Source organism: Galeopterus variegatus, unplaced genomic scaffold (genome assembly GCF_000696425.1).
Source record: "Galeopterus variegatus unplaced genomic scaffold, G_variegatus-3.0.2 Scaffold792, whole genome shotgun sequence".
NCBI lineage: Eukaryota > Metazoa > Chordata > Mammalia > Dermoptera > Cynocephalidae > Galeopterus > Galeopterus variegatus.
The window spans coordinates 421,457-442,065 of record NW_007726903.1 but is presented as its reverse complement, the minus strand read 5'-3'; the positions used below and the strand labels follow the sequence as shown (position 1 = coordinate 442,065).

At 36.7% G+C, this 20,609-nt stretch overlaps 1 protein-coding gene across 1 annotated transcript in view; it reads right to left on the bottom strand.

Moving 5' to 3' along the window:
• Window positions 1–20,609, bottom strand: part of AKT3 (v-akt murine thymoma viral oncogene homolog 3) — a gene marked incomplete at its 3' end in the record, with an annotated part of 202,716 nt that overhangs the window by 86,897 nt on the left and 95,210 nt on the right. The window lies entirely within an intron of this gene.

Genomic DNA, 20,609 nt, shown 5'->3' with positions numbered 1-20,609 from the left:
TCACTGGCTGAGCGTGGTGCTGACAACACCAAGTCAAGGGTTAAGATCCCCTTACCAGTCATCTTTTTATTTTAAAAAAAAAAAAAAAGGTCAGTGCTCACAAAGGCCTATTGCAGGGCAGATTTGGCGTGGTGCTGACAACACCAAGTCAAGGGTTAAGATCCCCTTACCAGTCATCTTTTTATTTAAAAAAAAAAAAAAAGGTCAGTGCTCACAAAGGCCTATTGCAGGGCAGATTTGGAGTTCAACACCTCCAACATTAACCTTTCTGTCATGCGGGTGGGTGCCAAGGTTCTTTCAAGTCTCTTTTGATTAATCTGTTGCTGGGCTTACGCATCGATCTTATGCTCAGTGAACATGAAGTTCCAAACGGAGGACGACCCACTCCCCACTATGTAAACCAAATCAGTTTCAATTATTTACCAAAGGTAGATAATAACAGAGCAAGACTGACTACATATGCGTTAGCAGATGCTTAAGTAAATTCCAGTGGCAAAATCTGGAAAAATTCCTTGGATAAAAAGTCAGATTTCTTTTTAAGCTGTGAAAAAAAGGTGGGGTTAGTATCATTTTGCCTACCCACTAAATGTAAAGATATTTTACATATATAAAGTAAACTCAATTAGTGCAGGTAACAACCTAAAAATATACCAAATATTTAGTATGGTTGATTAATAGTATCTAAGTTCAGTTTCTATGATAACTTACAACAGTAATCGCTCAAAATAACAATTTTCCTGAAAAACTTTGTGGCTGTTCAACTTATCAACCAACATTCTTTCGCAACACAACAGAAATGTCTTTATCTGTGAGCAAGCACTCGGTCCCACAGCCAGAAAAGACTTGTCAAAATAACACAGGAGGAAAAATGGACCAAGTGTGTCAAGTTGAAAATGGGTCAGAAGCTCAGACTGAGACAAATGTAACCCCTTTTATTGTTCTCACAGCCTTTAAAAGCCAGGGTATCCTCATGAAAAGGCAGGTAAGGATTTGGTAGGGATACAGAGAGAAAGCAAAATGGAAGACTGTTTCACCCGGCATCTCGATGTCACCCTCCAACATACTCTAGCAATATGAAGTCCAAGCAAAGCAGGTAAGACTGTGCCAACTGCATCCTGGTCAGGCAGTTTTACAGGTGGTTCAGCCAAGGCTCCCTGCCTCAGCTAAGGAGAGAGCTGTCAGCACTGCTGTAAAACCTGCCTCCCAGTCTAAAACAGATTCCTTCTACACCCCCAGGTTATGACAGAAAGTGAGCAATTCACACAAGTATAAATGTGAACACATTAACATTTAAAAGGAGCCTAACCTATATAACATGCACTGAGGCTGAATGCACGTTACTGGTCAAAATCAGGGAAAGGAAGCTAAACCTGACATCTGTTAAGGGAGGAAAAATAAAAGGGCTGACAAGGGACAACACTGAATCCTACGGTCAGTCTTCATAAATCAGCCTACAATACCAAATGTTTATTATTGTAAGAATTCTTGCTCTTAATTTTAATTTATAGGTTGAAACATGCAGCGTTGAAAACCTCATTCTTCCTGAAACAATAGCTTAGGGGTATTTAGAACTTATGTAACTAAATTTCACATCCTCTTCGTCTACAGAAAAGGAACCTCCACCCTTACATTTCGAAGCATTTCTAGCTAAGACAAAAACAGAATGAAAATACAGAAGCATCATAACCATGAAGGTACTTCAAAAAGTTCACGGAAAGCCTCATATTGTCTTTTAATTCTATTTTTCCATGAACTTCTTGAAGTACCTTTGTATTTTACAAGCATCAAACTCAAAACTTTAATGAGCAGTTAAGAAAAATAATTATAATATTGATTTGATAGTTAGCAATAGGGGATGATGGTGACATTTTTAAAGAATTGACCTAATCATATGGCACTCAGCTACATCTCTCTAAAGTAAATGAAAAATCGCCATTCCAACAGCCTGAAGTAAAATGTTGTAATCCTATGACATTTAATAGTTTAACAGAAACCACACACAACTTGATCTCTGAACACTCAAACTACCAACTACCTAAACAACTTACTGTCCATATTAACATGACTTTACTATTCCATGAGGCCCTGGCCTTGGCAAATGGTTTGATTACTAATTAAAGCAACTTCCTGAAACACCCATCAACTATTGAAAAGTAGTTTGTTTGTAAGATTCTTTGAATCCCTTATTGTTGTATCATAATCCTTATCTAATCTTAACCAAACACACATGCATACACCCACACGCCTACCTGTACTGACCCACCTTAAACCTCGCTTTGTTTCTCAATATATACTGACCTTGCCTTCTTCCTTCCAACATAGTGCCAAAACTCTGTCCAGGTGCAGCTCTCCCTTTCTGCAACAGGCAATAAACTCAGCTTTGTCTTATCTACAGGTTGTGAGAGAAGTATTTGGGAAGCCAGCATTTGACACTAAGGTAATTATAAATTTTAATCATTCAGGAAAAATTTTAAGGGTTTTTTGTGAAATTGCAGCTTGCTAAATGCTTCATACTAGCAATAGTGAATTTAATTCATAAAAGAGGCGATTCGCAGTGCTCTTTTGGAAAAACTGTTCTGGTCTTATGTTGTCAGTTCTTCAAGATGCCAAAGAATAACCAGTTGAAAGAAAACTCTCAAAAAACTAAATCTTTAAAGTTTTCTAAAATTAATGAGTTTAAAGTATATAGCACTAAAATTACAAATGCACTGACAGTCTACAGACTCCAAGGCAAGAGTCACATGCCCTACTTCCAAGAAAAGGAGAGGACTGATGGCAGGGGGGAAGCAACATAGTTTTTCTTTAGAGAAAAGAGTCCTGAGTTACAAAGGCCCTCCAATATCTACACATCATGTATCAAGAGCCAATAAGAGATCCAAAAGGAATGGCCAATGAGTTAGGAGAAAGCAAGATAAGAGAAATGCTTCAAGAAAAAGCAAGGTGCTAATTGTGCTGAATGGTATTAAGAGAAGAAGACATAAGCAGAAAAATGTTCACATGGATGTCATGGTCATTTTTGACTACAGTCTTCTCAGTGGGGTAGTAAAAAAAAAAAATCCAATTAGACTACAGTTCAGAAAGTAGAAAAGTAACTACAAGAAGATAAAATATAAGCTGTCGGTATGGACAAATCATTCAAGAAATTTTATTAAAATGGAAAGCAGAAACAGAGGTAGTCTCTGGCACGGGAAGCAAGCCAATTAGACTACAGTTCAGAAAGTAGAAAAGTAACTACAAGAAGATAAAATATAAGCTGTCAGTATGGACAAATCATTCAAGAAATTTTATTAAAATGGAAAGCAGAAACAGAGGTAGTCTCTGGCACGGGAAGCAAGGTGTCAAGGGAGGGCTTTTCCTTTTAGGATGAAAGATACTAATGCACATTTATATGCTGATGTGAATGATAAAAGTAGTGAGGGAAAGACTGGTGATACAAGAGAGGGGATGACTAAAACTGAGGATGTCTCTGAGAAGAGGAAAAGAGATGAAATCTAAAGTAGGAGTGAAGGGGAGAGCATATGCACTGACTTTAAAGTATCAGAATATGCTGGGAACCTAAGTTGGTACAACCTTTCCAGAAAAAAATCAAGTGCCTTCTAGATTATAAAGAGCCATGAAAGTAACCATATCCTTCGAGCTAGTGATTTCGCTCATAAAAACCTACCTAAAAATATCTGAAATCTAACTTAACTTCATCTAATAATTAAGAACTGTTAGGTAAATTATTATAAAATGCTTGTGAAACGTCCATAATGATATGGGAAAAAGCTTATAACATTAAGAAAAAAAAAGAAAGATACAAAATTCCAAATGTTAACTTTCAAAAATATAAAAATATGTGCACAGACGAAAGATGAAGAAATATTAATAACTTATTTCTGGATAGTAAAATCATTGATCATAATTTTCTTCTTTATGTGTATTTTTTACTTTCCCCAATGAGAATGGGTCCTTTTTAATACCAGAATAAAATAGTTTACTTTCACCTTGCCTGGATTTTCAATGTGTGTCTCTCTCTACTGACTCCTTCCTAACAACATTAAATATTTACGTTTCAGAAGTATTTTTGAATTACTATATTGCTGTTTATAGCATAAAAATTTATATGTAAGTATCCAGGACATCTGAAGTCTATCCACCATAAGTCGAAATGAAAGCACAAGGATGCCCGGCTGGAGATGCATGTTACCTTGTTGTAGTAGTTCATCCATGTTTCCTACCACTCAAACTTCCAAGTGGCACGACAATATTACCAATAATAAGGCAAGAGAACAGACAGTCTACAGGAATTTAGAGAACACTTGCTTTGATACAACAACAAGAAAAATGGAGGAGGCAAGAAGAGGTAATGGGCAGGACCCAAGTCGCTCTTACTGGATGACCTCAGCAGAGCAGCAGTAACAAGGGGGACCACAGCTTCCTCTACGCACAAGGAGGAAGTACACGGCCACAGAAACTAGCAGCCACAGATATTCAGTAGTCAGGGGAGAGGTTATTTTTTAAGTCTCCTTTCCAAAAACAGTGTTCTGTGAAGAAGAGAGGAAAAAAAAAAAAAAAGAGGGTACTCAAAGTGAAACACTGAAAGATAATTTTTGCATAGCCAAATATCTCGACTCACGGAATTATCACATTTGTAAACCAACTGTTTGTGCCTCTCTCTAGAGTAACACCTTTGGAGTCAGAAGCTCTGGGTTAGAACTCTAGTCTGTTCACTGGCTGTACCACCATGGACCATTACGTCACTAACCCTCAGGATCTGCATTTTTAATTTCAGGATTATAATATCCTACTTGCAGAGAAGTTAAGTGGACAGAAAAAAAAAATAAAACAAAAACATTTACTGAAATGCATGGTATATATATTAGAAATTAACAGTTTTTAGTTTCCTCCTGTTCATGTCATTCATTTACCATCTTCACAATTTTTGTCATATCCACATGCCATCTACATTGTTTACTTAATATTGTTCTTTCTATATGTGTATTACTTTCCTAATTAAATGTAGCCTCATGTTAACAATACTATCCACTGAGAGGCTGAATATAAAAACAGACGATGGCCAGACCATACACGAAAACAGAGCTCTGATCCACATCTGCACAACCAACCCGGAAGCCAGACCACAAGCTCTGCAGCAACAAGCCCAGAATGCTCAGGACTTGGGCAGTGACTACCAGCTTCCCTAATGTTGCCCCTGCTTCCAGCTCAGGAGCAACCAGAGAAAGCTAAAGATGCTCCCCAAACCAGCACAGGGGTGAAAAGGTGACCCTCATAAAGGCCACTTACCTCTCATAAATCGACACTCCTTTAACCAAAAACATGTTAACAAGAGAAAAGCATTACAAATTTAATTAATCAAAGTTTTATGTGTAACACAAGAGCCTTCAGAATGAAGACCCAAAGATATAAGGAAAACTTATGATGAAGAATGGACAGGCATGAAGAAATATGACTGGACAAAGGGTATGATCTAAAACTAGTAGTCAGAGCGGGGGGGATCCCAGTAGGGCCTGTCTGTTCAGATATCTCTTGGCCTCTGTGTACAGCATTCTTCCTCCCAGGTATGTGGCAGGACCCCCCTGAAACAAAGTTCTGTGACCTACTATCGGACAAGAGTAGGTCAGAAAATTTCTTTATGGCCAGCTCCTGGACAGAGAGGCAGGGGAAGACTAAACAAATAATTCTAGTTTTTATGGCTGGCTTTGGGGAAAGGGTGCTCTAGTTTCTATCACCCACCTTGGGGAAGGGAAATTCTGGTTTCTATGACTCACTTCAGAGGAGAATGAGGATTAAGAGGCAGGAGGGCAGGAGAAGGTCAGAGAGCCCTTGGTTCTGAGGCCTTCCAATGTCCTTTAGTTCAAAGTATTCAGCAGGCCAAAGTGCCATACTTTGAGGTATAGTTTTCTGATTCCCAACACCCCTCACATAAGATGCCTACCTCCTGCCTCCCCATGCCAACAGCCTCCAATCAGTTCCCTTTTTCCCACCGTGAAGCTTTCCCTCTCCCCTGCCTGCCTTTGAGTCTTTGCCAAATGCAAGTGATGGTGGCTGACTCCCTTGCTATGCAAGCTCTGACTAAATAGCTTTTGTCCTCATTTGGGTGATCCGAGTAGATTTCTATATCATGAAAGGAGAGGTTTTTCATATTCTTCTAATACCCAAAAATAAATAACTGCCGAAATTAAAAATGTTCCCCATGTACCACCCTAAAAATCTCAAATGTCACACTCTGGGAAATACTGTGCTGCACTCAGGTTTTGGAGAAGACTGTTGGCCAACCACTTGTAGGATTCTCAAACAGTCCAACAATATAACCTCCTAGGAAGATAAGGTTACCAAGCTTCCTTTCTGATCTATATAAAAAGTGCTCTCTTCATATTTCAGAATTTCTGAAATCTGACAGCGCTATAAGAATGTTTTTTGGAGCAAGAAAAACAAAACCTAGACTTCTAGAATGCTAAGTCAGTAAGTGGCCATCTGTCCACAATTTTATTGGGATCACTCAAGGAAGATGCCTGAGTGGATCTGACTGTGGCGGGCAGAGGAAAGGAAAACAATCACCAGAGCCTAAAAGCTTCTATAGGAGGCCCTAACCCTCATCTGCACCCATATTTCAAGATGCAAACTTTGAGGTCAAAATATTCCTACAATCTGATGCAAAGCTAGAACTTTAGGAAATAGAATATATTTTGTTTCCTTGCATCTTAAACCAACAGTTTTTTGGTTTTCGTTTTTTTAAATTAGTCTAAAAAAATCTTCCGATGTTGACTGAATATCCAATAAGCTTGGATGTTGGAATTACAAAATATGTCAAATGGGTTTTTTGAATAATAACCTCAGACTCTAGTTAGTCTAGAAATTTGCAACACTAGTTCTTAGTGAAAACTTTTAAAGAGTTGTTATATAACCGACACTGGTTCATTAAAAAGAAGAGAGTTTGTGTACTGATAATGAAAACTTAACTCAAGTTCAGAAAAATAAAGAATAAATACCAAGGAACAAACAAGGACTCTCAACAGCTATCTGGTGACACATCTCTTGTTACGGGCATTTGCCAATCAGCATTGTTATGGTTCTACAAAGAATCTTGTGCACCAGACTGTAGCTAATTATGTATATTCAAGTGATTAGCAAGCACTTGTTGCCTCTTTCACACCACCCTCCAAACAGCAGCCTCTGAGAGGAGAATAGACTGCAAATTTATTGAGAGAACACTGTTAATCCTTTGGGGAGAATGTAAATGTAAACAGGACTACTCTATATCAAGGTGCTTTGACAACAACAATCATCTGCATAAACACATGCTCAACAACAAACAGGTGTTCTATTTCACAACTAGCACCCATTTGATGCTTTCAAGTAAGCATTATGCACAAACTGTTAGAAGTACTTTGAAACCAGCTGCAATTACTATAATTAGCTGCTTTCCTACACTTTGTTTCCTTTTACCTGTTCAGTATTGTGCCCCATGCCTGTTCTTGCACTCCAAGTAAAATGACCAGTTCAAGACTTTCACTCTGAAGGCATGAAAAGAGGACAAACTAGACTCTATTTAAATTAATTTAACTGGAACACTCTGCAAAAGAGCCCAATCAAAAATACTGAAGGCAAAACTCAGAACTTCTGTTTTAAAACATACAGTAGTGAGACAAAAGATAGTTTTTCAAAATATGTGTACAGTTTTTATGCAGAAGAGACACAAATTATTGTGGTACTAACTGAATAGGAGAGAAAAGGAGGAAACAGTCTGAAAGTCCGTCAGTTAAATAAATAAAATGTAGTGGTGCATATTCAAATGGAATACTATACAGTAGTTAAAAGGCATGACCTACCAATAGCTATTGCTATAGCTGTAATAACACAGCATGAGCAGAGCACAAGAACATAATACTGTACTGAGTAGGGGTTAAAAAAAGGGGGGGGGATTTTCAGAATGCCAATGAGTAAAACTTAAAAACTACATAGAAATCAAATCAATGTGTATATAACTAAAAGCATAATTCTACAGTCAGTATATTCAAATATATTTAAACAAAGCCCAGAAAATACAAAATTCAAATACAGAGGTCCTCTCAACAAGAAGAATTTGGATAGGCTGATTCTCCTAAATCCAACCCAGTCATAGATTCACTGTCAAGTCTGTGAGGGCCTGGACTGTGCCAGCCCTGAGTGCCACTGTTCCTCCTGTACCTGGCCATCACCTCAAGTAAGCACTAAGTATGTGATCAGTAAAGGATTCAAGAATGAGTGGATGAGTGAACGTGTGGGTGAGTCAATGAGCATACAAATGAAGTTCAGAAATACACTGAAATGCTGAAATATGGCTGTTTACAAAAATATAGCATGAAAGATTAAACAGAAAAAATACCAGGTCATATTATTCGATTACTTAAAAATATCTGTAAAAATACCATTTCAGTGAGATATTTGAAATTGTAACAACAGGCTGCTCATACTGAAAACAAATAGCAGTGTTATTTGACAGCCAGAAAAATACTTTGCTGGGTTTCTCCTCCTAACACCTTCCATCATTTTTCGTCATTCTTGGAGACTACTGTAGCACAGCCAGCAGCAAACGTCAGCATACTGTCCTGTCCTCATACGTGTCGTTATTATTAGCTGTCCAGCTATTTCCAGCCTTTTTTATTACACTGAGCTGCACAAGTGGGAGCACGTTGGACACAATCACATATGGAAGACAAAATGTAAATTCAGTTAAAGAGTCAAACTTTATAAGGACTGGGAAGGAGGAAGAGAATGACGGGCATCTGAGATGATGCTGTGGGAAAATGTAATGGAAGAATGAACTTGAGGTTGAAAATAAACATTTCAAATACTATTAAAAAGTAAAATTACTTCCTTTTGGTAATTCTAAACGGAAAATATGTCCTAAATAAATATTAAGTATAGCGGTAGGTAATTTAGGGGGAGGAGATGCATTCAGCTTTGGTTATATTTAGTCTAACTATCTGCCACATATTCCAAAAAAAAAACCTGTAAAAATAAGAAAAATGGACAGAAGGCTTGAGATGGGGTGAAAAGTGTGTGCTTTGTAGACAGATACCCAGATTGAAAGACTGGTGATAACATTAATCCTGCTAAAACTCCATTTTTTCCACTATAAAATTGAAAAATTACATAAAAATGCCCACCACATAAAGTTGTTATACGGCTTAAGTTATAAAGTAATTAGCATTGTGCTTGTCACATACTGTAGTGACCAATGAATATGTTAGAAATATCAATCACCTATCATTATCAACTGTAATAATGTTTTGATTCCAAAAAAGAGGTCAAAAAGAAAACCACTCTGCAAATGGCTGTACCTAATGCCCAGCATCAATGAAATTTACTAGAAAAGGTACTAAAGAAGGCTGCAGAAAGAATAGTCCTGGAAGAAAACAAAAAGCAAGAATCAGGAAGAAAATGAAAAAAATAAATAAAAATAAAAAAAGAATTAGGAAGAAAATGGCTATCTAGATGAAGGTTTAAAAGTCAAGAAAACCACAGCTATAGAGTTACTTTGTTCTTAAAAATATTTTAAAGGCAAAACCAAACAAAAATGGAGTATTATAGGACAATCTTAAGGAAACTAGGAGTCTTGGAAAGTACTAAGAGCTACAAGAAAGAAATAGAAGCCTAACTACAAAATGACAAAGTCAGGGCATACTCCAATTTAAAACAACACAAAACAGTGGTACCAAGAATTTGGTCAAGATTTGTCTACGTTTAAAACCCTCAGACAAAGTCCACTTAATAATTCCATTCAGACAGATAACGCCCATATTTTGCTCTTTTTTTTTCCATCTTCCCAACAGACAACACCCAGGTAACTGGCAATCCACAGACACAAGTATTTGCCAAATAAATGAACCATGGCATGCAAATACCATGTGTAAAACATGATCTGAACACAGAGCAGTCATCTCTCCAGCATCGCTTGTCCCCAGTCCCTTCCTCACACACTACTCCAGCCCTGCAGATGGACCTTCTTTTCCAAAGAGGTGCGAGATTCCTCTCTGTCGCACTTTTATTGGTCCCTCTCCCCAGAACCTGCTTCCATGCACACTGCACCAGGCAACTCTTCCTCCTCCTTCAGGTCCCAGCTTCTCCTTCACAACCTCTAGAAGACTTTCTTGGCTCTATCACACACAAGATGCCTGAGCTTGGACAAGTCACTTTATTTCTCTGCAGAAGGGAGATGATAATAGTGCTTACCTCATAAAGTTGTTCAAATTAAATGAGATAACTCATGTGAAGCACCATTGGCCCAATAAAGCACAGCTGTCATTGTTATTCCCTGACCCCTAAAAGTCTAGGTTAAGAGCCCCTTCTACAACTTCTTCTTCTTATGATTACTATTAAACTTTCCCTACCACAAACTTTACCAAAGTGTGGATGGACTCCATCATATTACGTTAAAGAAGATAAAAAGTAGAAAAAGAAAAATAAAATCTAAGAAAAGTAGAAAGCGAAAAGAAAAACGGGAACTCATGACGGAGATGAACAAACAAAAAGAGTTTAAAAGAAAAAAGGTAGACTTCCTTAGACGTTAGTAAAATAAAGTTTAAGTTGTTTTAAGGATTTCAACAGCTTTCCTCGAGCCTACCAAGTATCTATACTAAATAAGACGATGAGATTCCACTGAGAGAAGTTTTTGGATGACAATAATGAGAATAATATTTTGTTATAAGTCAGATGAAATAAAATAAAGGTCAAGAAGGATTTCCCATCCTGATCTGAGAATAAAAATCACATATAAAACTGATCTAGGATAAAGTAGCACACACTTATAAATTATGAAAAGATTACAAAACTCTGAAGTCCTTTGGTCTCTTCCTACAAATTAGTTGTTTGTTTTAAAGTAATATTGAGTAGCATCATGAGAGATTAAGGTAAACTAATACACTCAAATTGTACCAACCACATCCACGGTCCAGAGAAGTTAAACAGAAGAAAACAATACTAGACTCTTCACCAAAAAAGAAATGTTTGTTTTTGCAGGTTAGCTCCACCATTTTTTTCACATTTGCATCCTGATAGTTCTACTTGGTCTCCCCATTATGCAACAGTTCTTTACAATACAGCCAGCTACCCTGACAACTGGGTTCCTTTGCCAGAGTGGCTTTGTCTAAATCCTAAAGCTGTGCTTGGCTTTGCACTGAGCCCAGTGGCTGCCTGTGATCTGAATGCCAATGAAGAGCGCAGACCCTGTTGTCTAACAAGCCAGAGACTAAAAGGTCTTTTTGGGGTCAACTAACTGTCTCGACTACTTTCATAAGCTTGAGAGACTAGAAAATGAAGCAAGAAATGTGTCTTATTTCTCAGGAGGACAATAGGGGGAAAGTATTAAACATTTAATATGCATCCAGATACTTTAGGGCTTCATCTTTAAATTAGGGAGGGGTCTAGTCCTTCACATGTAAATACAGTACTTGTTCTTTTAAATAGGAACAAGCCTAACCTTAAAAATGCAAATAAATTTCACATTATCAAATTTGAAAATGTTTAGAAAATGTAAATGTTGAAAAGTATAATAAAGCCTTGGGCCCCACTTCCACCTTGACAATTGGCTGAAGGAGAAGAATAGATAATGACCAGGAAATAAAGATGGTGAATTTCAGTGTCCAGCTACAATGTAAGAAATGCAAAATTATATAACTCTAACTGATTAGTAGGTGGTACATACTAAACAGCAAATATTAAAAATGCTAAAAAAAAAAAAATCCAGTGGTAAAAGCAGAATAATACTGTTTTAAGGTACCTAATTTCAATTAAATTGTCAATGAAAAATAACATGAATTGTTTTGTTTGTTTACACGTCTGAATTTTCACTTTTTCTTCTTTATAACTAATTCACCACCTTTCTTATTTAATCAAATACTAAATCCTATCAGTTTCACCTGCTACATACCTCTCAAATTCACCCACCTTATCCTGCTGCCACACAACCCTAGCTCAGATCATGATGACCTTTCACCTGGATTCCTTCAATAAACTGGTTTCAGGTGAGAGCAGTCCAATAAATACATAATGTGATACACACATGTAATTTTAAATTTTCAAAAAGCCATCCTTAAAATGGTAAAAAGAAACTAATTAATTTGAATAATATTTAACACCAAATATATCCAAAATATCGTCTTTTCAACATGTAATCAGAAAAAATTGAGATACTGTATTTTTATCATATCATGAATTTAAAATCCAGTGTATATTTTACACCTACAGAACAGCTCAATTCAGACTCTAAATTTAACAGCTTAAGTGAAATGTTGTCCAACCAAAACAATAAAGAAAAAATATTTTCCGTTGCTTCAATTTTTAAAGTGAAATTAAATAAAAGTAAAACTTGTTCTGCAGTCACACGAGCCACATTTCAAGTGCTCAACAGCCACATAGGGCTCATGGCTGTCTTGCTGGACAGCGCGGCTGTAGGTCTTCAATTTTTTGCCTCTTCTAACCCAGACTCAACATACTCAAAAACACAAACCATTCACATTATTCTAAGGCTTAAAACCCCTTGGATCACTTCTTACTGGTCTCCTGACAAAACCCAAGGTCTTACAGAGTTCTTGCAACATTGGACTCCTCGTCCTTTTCCCCTTCATACCCTGTGCTCCAGCCAAACAATGCTTCTTCCAGATTCTGGAACATACCAAGCTCTGTCCCGTTCGGCATGTGCATGGGCTCTACCACAATGCTCTTCTTCCGCATCTCAATTCACCCCCCTCCAGCTCATCCCGCATTTTTCCAACTTAGAGGTCACTTTCTCTTCTCAGAGCCTATTCTGTTACACCTCACAAGCTCTTGTGAGGGCAGGAGCCGCGTCACTCTTGTCCACTGTTGTATCCCCCACGTTTATCAAAATGCCTGGCACTTTGTAGGCACTCAATAAAGTAAGACTCAATCCACAGAGTAATGGTGAGCTACCCTAAGTGTGCTGAAAGGTACCAATTACATCCATGGTCCAGAGAAGTTAGACAGAAGACAACAACGATGACTAGACTCTTCCCCCAAAAAGAAATGTTTGTTTTGCAGGTTAGTTCCACCATTTTTTCACATTTGTCCTCCTACTGCCACATGTGGCAGGAAGACAAGGGTCCTCCTGGGAGCCCATTACCTAGTTTTACTTTCACTAGCCAAAAATGGACTGACCATAAGGGAAGCACTGAAATACTGAGACTCTCAAAGTTGTAATATGCAGTACGAAATTATACTTTGTGCTCATAAGTGTGTGAAATTACACTTTGTGCTCATAAATTCTTATGAGTCCACTGGAAGGGCAGTGCACCTGAATATCAGAGTAAATTCTAGGGTCAAGGGGCTGGTGAGGAAGCTTTCTCCCCACATATAAGGGGAGCTCATTAGTATAATTCCAAGTTTCTTCTCCCCCCTTTACTCATTCTAATACTGGTGAGACGGGAACATTTTATCTGATGAACAAATTTGGTGGAAAAACCTTGGTATGCAAAATTCATTTCTTCCTTTTGACACGAGTTGGCTGCAGAAATGCAAATTTGCCTTTGTTCCCCTGTGCATGGGATCAGCAAACTGTACAAGTCCTGAAGCCTGTTTTCCTAAATAAAGTTTTACTGGAATACAGCTACACCCATTAGTTTACACGCTGTCTATGGCTGCTTTCTTGCACTACAATCACAAAGCTGAGTAGCTGCAACTGCAACAAAAACCATACAGCCTGCAAAGATATTTACAATCTGGCCCAGTACAGAAAAAGACCCTTGCCTTATGGCATTGTCTCACTTGGACTGCCTGGAATGTGCTTGGAAACGTCTGTGTTTTCTGCAATTTAATCAGCAGGTCACCTGGCTCTTACATTAAGACCTCCAGTTTAACCTTTATCATTAGTAGATGTATTCTGGCCTCCACCTCTACTCTTCATTTTGTGTCTAACATTTTTCAGAAGGCCAGGCAGGAAAAAGTAATTATTTACAGTGTCCTCTAGAAACTCCAACACTTCATCTACGTAAAATTTCGAAACTTATATAGGGTCTTCAAAAGTTCGTGGAAAATGGGTATTATGAAAAAACTATGCAAGGATTTCAAAAATTTTTTGCACCAACATAAACATGCACTAACTTGTTATAAACTGAACAGGATCTAGTTTGAGGCACTAAGAAGGATAAGAGCCCCTATTAGAGCAACATGAATTCTGCTAAAATTGGAGCAAGAATAAACATCAAATTTATGGTGAAGCTTGGGTGGAAGAATGATAAAATCACTGATGCTTTATGAAAAGTTTATGGGGACAATGACCTGAAGAAATCAGCAGTTTACAAATGGGTAACTCATTTTAAGAACAAGAGGACACTGAAGATGAAGCCCACAGTAGCAGACTATCCACATCAATTTGCAAAGGAAAAATTAATCTTATCTGTGCCCTAATTGAAGAGGACAATTAACAGCAGAAAGAACAACCAACACCACAGACATCTCAATTGGTTCAGCTTATTCTGACTGAAAAATTAAAGCTGAACAAACTTTCCACTCAATGGGTTCCAAAACTGTTGTGCCCAGATCAGCTGCAGACCAGAGCAGAGCTTTCGATGGAAATTTTAAACAAGTGTGATCAACATCCTGAAGCATTTCTTTGGAGAACTGTAACAGGAGATGAACATGGCTTTTCCATTAATATCCTGAACATGACACACAGTCAAATCCGTGGCTACCAAGAGGTAGAAGTGGTCCAGTCAAAGCAAAAGCAGAGTAGTCAAGAGCAAAGGCCAAAGCAACAGTTTTGGGGAATGCTCAAGGCATTTTGAAAGAAAAATAACATCTGCTTATTATGAGACTGGAGAAAATTAGACAAAGCTTTAGCAGAAAATGCCTGGGAAAGCTTCACCAGAGAGTCCTTTCTCCATCAGAACAATGTCCCTGCTCAATCCTGTCATCCAACAAGGGTAATTTTGTCAGAGTTTCAATGGAAAACCACTTATCCATCCTACAGTTGGGATTTGGCTCCATCTGACTTCTTTTTGTTTCCTAATCTTAAAAAATCTTTAGGGCGGGCCCCGTGGCTCACTCAGGAGGGTGTGGCGCTGGTAGCGCCAAGGCCCCGGGGTTCGGATCCTATATAGGGATGGCCGGTGCGCTCGCTGGCTGAGCGTGGTGTGGACCACACTGTGCCAAGGGTTGCGACCCCCTTATTGGTTCCAAAAAAAAAAAAAAAAAATCTTTAAAGGGCATCCATTTTTCTTCAGTTAATACTGTAAAAAAGACTACATTGATATAGTTAAATTCCCAGGACCCTCAGTTCTTTAGGTTCCAGTTCTTTAGGGATGAACCTAAGTGGCTGAGTCATTGCTTACAAAAGTGTTTTGAACTTTATGGAGCATATGTTGGGCATTAAATTTATATTTATATCTTTTAATTCTACTTTGCCACAAACTTTTTGAAGTCCCCTAATATGTATTAAGTTCTAGGGTATGAAATTTGAGGGTAGGAGTCTCAAATACTTGTTTCAAGCTATGCAGTACCTAAAAATCTGTTTTTTGAAGGAACTGTTAGCCCTGACTTGGAAAGTTTAAATCATTAATGTTAACTTCACACATAATTGTATGTTCCTTACATCATCAATAAAAAAATACTAGCAATATAAACTCCAGCCTAGTTTTTCAAAGACTTTCAGTGTTTTCAGCTAGGCCCTCTGTTTTGTGAAAACAAGTACATGTATTTTCTGCAAAAATTATGTAGTCTTTAGACATTAGTAATTTGCGTTTCCTTAAATGCTTCTCTGTCTGTGTCTCTCTCAAATCAAATATGATGCAGAAAGTGGCACTAAGTCACTTATTTCCAGTAACACTAATAAAAAATTATTCCAATCATTTAAGGAGCCTTCATCTTTTTTTGTGCTGATGTTTTTTAATCTAAAACCTTTTTTTAGTCAGTGACAATTCTATCACACATACTTGTAAAAATTTTGAATCAAGAATATTCAGCTTGACAATAACTATAGGAAGGTGAAGCAGAGGAAATCAAGACTTTTCTTTTATAAGCTTACAGGATATAGTCCAACAATAACTTTACATAAAATATTTAATTAGGTCAATGAGAGTATTGCACATTTTCATTACATGCTTTTTATTCATTTCAACTTTTTAACCAATTTTGTCCTATTTCAGATCATTTCTTTGTGCTATGCATCTCACATTTCCAAGTTTTCTACTAAAGCTGCTTAAGTAATTAAATACAAGAACAGTGGCAGACATGATGGAATATAAAATACTTCTCCCTTAGTACTAACACAGGTTTACTTTTGGTTGCTGGAAATTCTTTCTGGAATAAAACCAAGTAGTATAAAAAACAAACAAATTAGAGCTTTTCAAAAAAAAAAAAAGTATTTTGTGCAAAGAATTAAAAATGAGAAAATTTAAAAATAAAAAGGCCTTTATTTTTCTGAATATTTTTCATTCCAAATAGGCTTTCACAGTATTCAAAAAATACTTGTACATGACAATTTTTTTTCATAATCCTCAGGATAGTCTGTCTGTGTCCTATGCCTCCCCGTGATAGTTGTTATCTTCCAAAATTGAAAAAAATTGGGAAAAAAGCAAACTAGTTAAAATCATTTTTAATGTTGTGAAAATAATGGAATGCCATGTAAATAGAGTTTGATAATCAGAAACCTTAAAAAACATTTGTTTTTAAAGTCTTCTTCTCATTTGGTAGTACAGCAAAACAAACCTGTTCTTTATTTTCGTGTCGTAAACCTATTTCTCTTCATTAACATATTCTCTGAACCCGAGTCTTTAAGAAAGGCAACACTCTGCTCACAAAAATCATGGGCATACAAATATTTCAGGGGCTCCAGGGTATCTTTTTTTAAAAAATTCGTAGACCATTTACCTAAACTATTAGGTTACCTAACACAGGCTGTTAAAACAGACAAATGCTAGCTTAACATATAAACTTTAGAACATATACATGTTCACCATGGCAGAGAAGAGGTCAGGGAGGAGGGACACCAGCTGTTAACTGCCTCAGCCCAAATGGCACGACATTGTTGCTCATAGTCTACTGGCCAGAAACTAGTCATATGGATCTAACCAAAACTGCATGGAAAGCACATGGAAAATGGAGGCGCACATGGAAAAGTTGCTCTTTACCTCAGAAACTTAGCTCTAAAATTTTGCTCAAGAAAATTCCAAACTCTATGATAAAAGATAAGGTTGTAATTGACCACTAAAACTAAAATTAGTTGGGCACATCAACTTTAAATTACACCCTCTACAATGTCTAGTAATTTTTTTCCTGGCAGGAAAAAAATGTATACTATTTGTTTAAACTACTTAATTTTGATAGTTTTGTTTCCCAAAGATAATATCAATAACTAGTCTTAACACTTAAAAGATAAGCATTTGAAATTAATTTTGTAATTTGAATTACAGTGAGAGTAGTTTCATTTAGTCAGAAAAGATTTTCAAAGAATTCCACAATTTATCAAATACAGAGAAAGAGCAATTGATTATGCCAAATGTTTTAGGTAATATCTAATTTACAATGCTCCTTCTTAACGTAAGGAAGTTGAATTTTTTTAAATGTAAGTGTCAAGAAATTATTTTAGTACTCCACATAAATGGCAACTATATAAAAAGGCGCTCACTTTATTAGTCACAAGGGGAATACAAATTAAAACCACAATGCCTCATCACTACACACACCTGACTGGCTAAAATGAAATAGGCAAACTCAAGTGTTGGCGAAGATACAGAACAAATGAAACTCATCAACTGCTCGTAGGAATGTAAAGAACAAGCATTTCAAGAAAGCATCTAGCACTGTCTACAAAAACTGAACATATGTGCATTCTGTGATCCAGCTGTCTCCTAGGTATATACCCAACAGAAGTGTGTGTGTATGCACACCAAAAGACATATTGCCAAAAATAAGCAACCCAAATATCCAATAGTAAAACAGACAAATAATTGTGGTCTCATCATATAATGGAAAAATTACATCATAATGGGCATGAATGAACAAGGATAAATCATACATGATGTTGAAAAATAGAAGCCATATGATTCCATATTCAAAAAGCAGGCAAAACTAATACTCATATACGATGTAGAAGTCATCCTGTTAGCTTGGCGGGCCATAGTGACTGGAAACGTAGGAAGTGAAGGCTTATACAGTAATGGTAATATTCCAGTTTTTTATGCAGTGTGCTCACTGTGAAAATTCACAGAGCTATATTCTTATGATCCTTTTACTTTTCTATATGTATCTCATACTTCAAGAAAAAGTTTAATTAATAATAAAAATTATTTTTACTAAAAATAGTAACAGAATCTCTTAATCTTTCACATTTTGTACTGCCTTCTCTTAGTTCGAGTACTCATTACCATGATCCAGGGTAATTTTTGAAATGGCTATTCCCATCACCAGGAGGGAATCTCATTTGTGATAACTGTTCTCATGAGTCCTTGTCCATTAAAAAATATACATTTTTGTTAATTTCTCAAAAAGATGTCCTCTCATGAGTAATGGAGGAGGTTTTAAAATTTCTTGCAATGATCTTGTGGAAGGTCTCAGTTCTAAACTGAAAGTATGGGACATATCAATTTTTAAGAAAATGAAATATGACACCAAAAAACACTGAATTTATAATATCACAGTATACTAAAACGTAGGGAATTTAGACATGATTTAGGTCAACCCCTCTTATTTCACAAAAAACATGCAAGGTGATTTGCGCGGGGTCACAAAAGTAGGTGGTAATACATGTAAGTACTCAGCTCTCCAAATGATAATTTATCACTCTTCCCTCTAAACTATTCTGCCCATTTAGTCACTGGCACTAGAAATGGAGGTTTTACTATGCAAAGGAATTTCCTATACCATGCCTTTGAAGTTGGATTTAATTAATTCAAAATATGTAATTATTATAAAAGTGAAAGTCTGCAGTGACACTAAGTATTTTCATTGAAAATACTTCCCAAAAATCAATGCATTGGGTAGGCCTTCAGAAAAGTAATTCAGCAAAATCTGCATTGACCCTAGAACACAACTTTAATGCAAGTATCAACAAACTGCAAAAACATAAATCCCTAAGCAGAATAAAAATGAAAAGATCTTTCAGGTTCACTAGATGATTTTTTACTTTCCTTGAACTTATATTTCTATTTAGCTCTATTTCAATGCTTACTTTACTAAACTCAAATATAGAAAGTAGTTTATATTCTAGCATGTTTCTCTCTGTATATTTTTTTGAGTAATTTAACATCTATAACTTGGTCTATCAGTCCCATATCTTTTTAGATCTTTCCCAAGTATGGCTGTTATATATTTTCATAATAAAATCATATGCTATTTAATTATTCAATTTAACATGCTTTGTCTTCAGTAATAAATGTTTTTCCCCTCTAAATAATAAGCCTATTATTTGATAAAGCTAAAGTTCAAACAAAAACTTTAAAGAAAACTTCTTGTCAACCACTGTGTCACTGAGTTAAGTCATTAACTGCCACTTGCTTGGGTTATTTGTACCCCCATTTTCTTCAACAGAGAACATAAAAAAAAGATGAAGAAACTTCCACGTTTGAAGAACTGGGTCATAGCCAGAACTGCAGGCTGCACCTCTGATCCCCAGTCTATCTCAGTTTAACATACTCTACAGAAAAGATAGGAGTCCCATCACCTCTGCAGATTTAATGCTTTGATATCCAATAGTTGGGGGGTTTTGTTGTTGTTGTTGTTTTTTGGCAGCTGGCCAGCATAGGGATCCAAACCTGTTACCTTGGTGTTATAAGGCTGTGCTCTAACCAACTGAGCTAACAGGCCAGTCCCAATAGTTTGTTTTTTAAGAAATGAGTTTATGAGAGACAAAAGCATCAGATGAGAGATAGAGATCTTTCCCTTGATAGTCTCTGGTAAACTTTATGAATATGATTAGAATGGAAATGAATTAGAAGAAACAGAAGAGGAAGCAGGCATCAGAAATCTTCAGCCCCGTGTTTTGCCTCTGGAGGATTCTTACTGTGATGAAGATCATGAACACGGGGGTGGAGTGGGCCAGTGCAGGAAAGGAACAACTGCAAGCTGCCATGCTGAGTTTAACAACCACCATCAAAAGGGGCTTTGGGAGCTCACCAGCTGCAAAGTTTTTGTATTAGGCCGTGATTCCATTGGGAGGATGGGAGGCCCTAAATAATGATGTCAAAGGGGTTTTTACATGCCCAGAAAGCTATTTCACGCAAACAAAAATCTACATTTGTTCCTAATGGAGGTTAAGGCCTTTGGGGATTAAAGACAGAGAGTATAGATGGCTATTATCTAAATAAATGTATTGTTACTAGCACAACAAAGGAATATATTCTTGACAAGGAATATATAATATTGTCACTGTAAAACTCCAAAGAAATGAACACTTTTTCCATGTATAAACAAAAATGTCAGAAAGAAGCTTCATTTTGAAAGTTATGTGGCAAAATAAATTTGAGAATAAAAAGGGAAATACAAAATAATTCCGAGAGAAACTCCATTAATGGGACATTTTTGCATAATATTTAAATGTTATTTTTATCATAGGGTTTGTAATTCATAATGACTGCTTCAATACAGTTTTGGGGAAAGCAGAATTATAGTGCCAC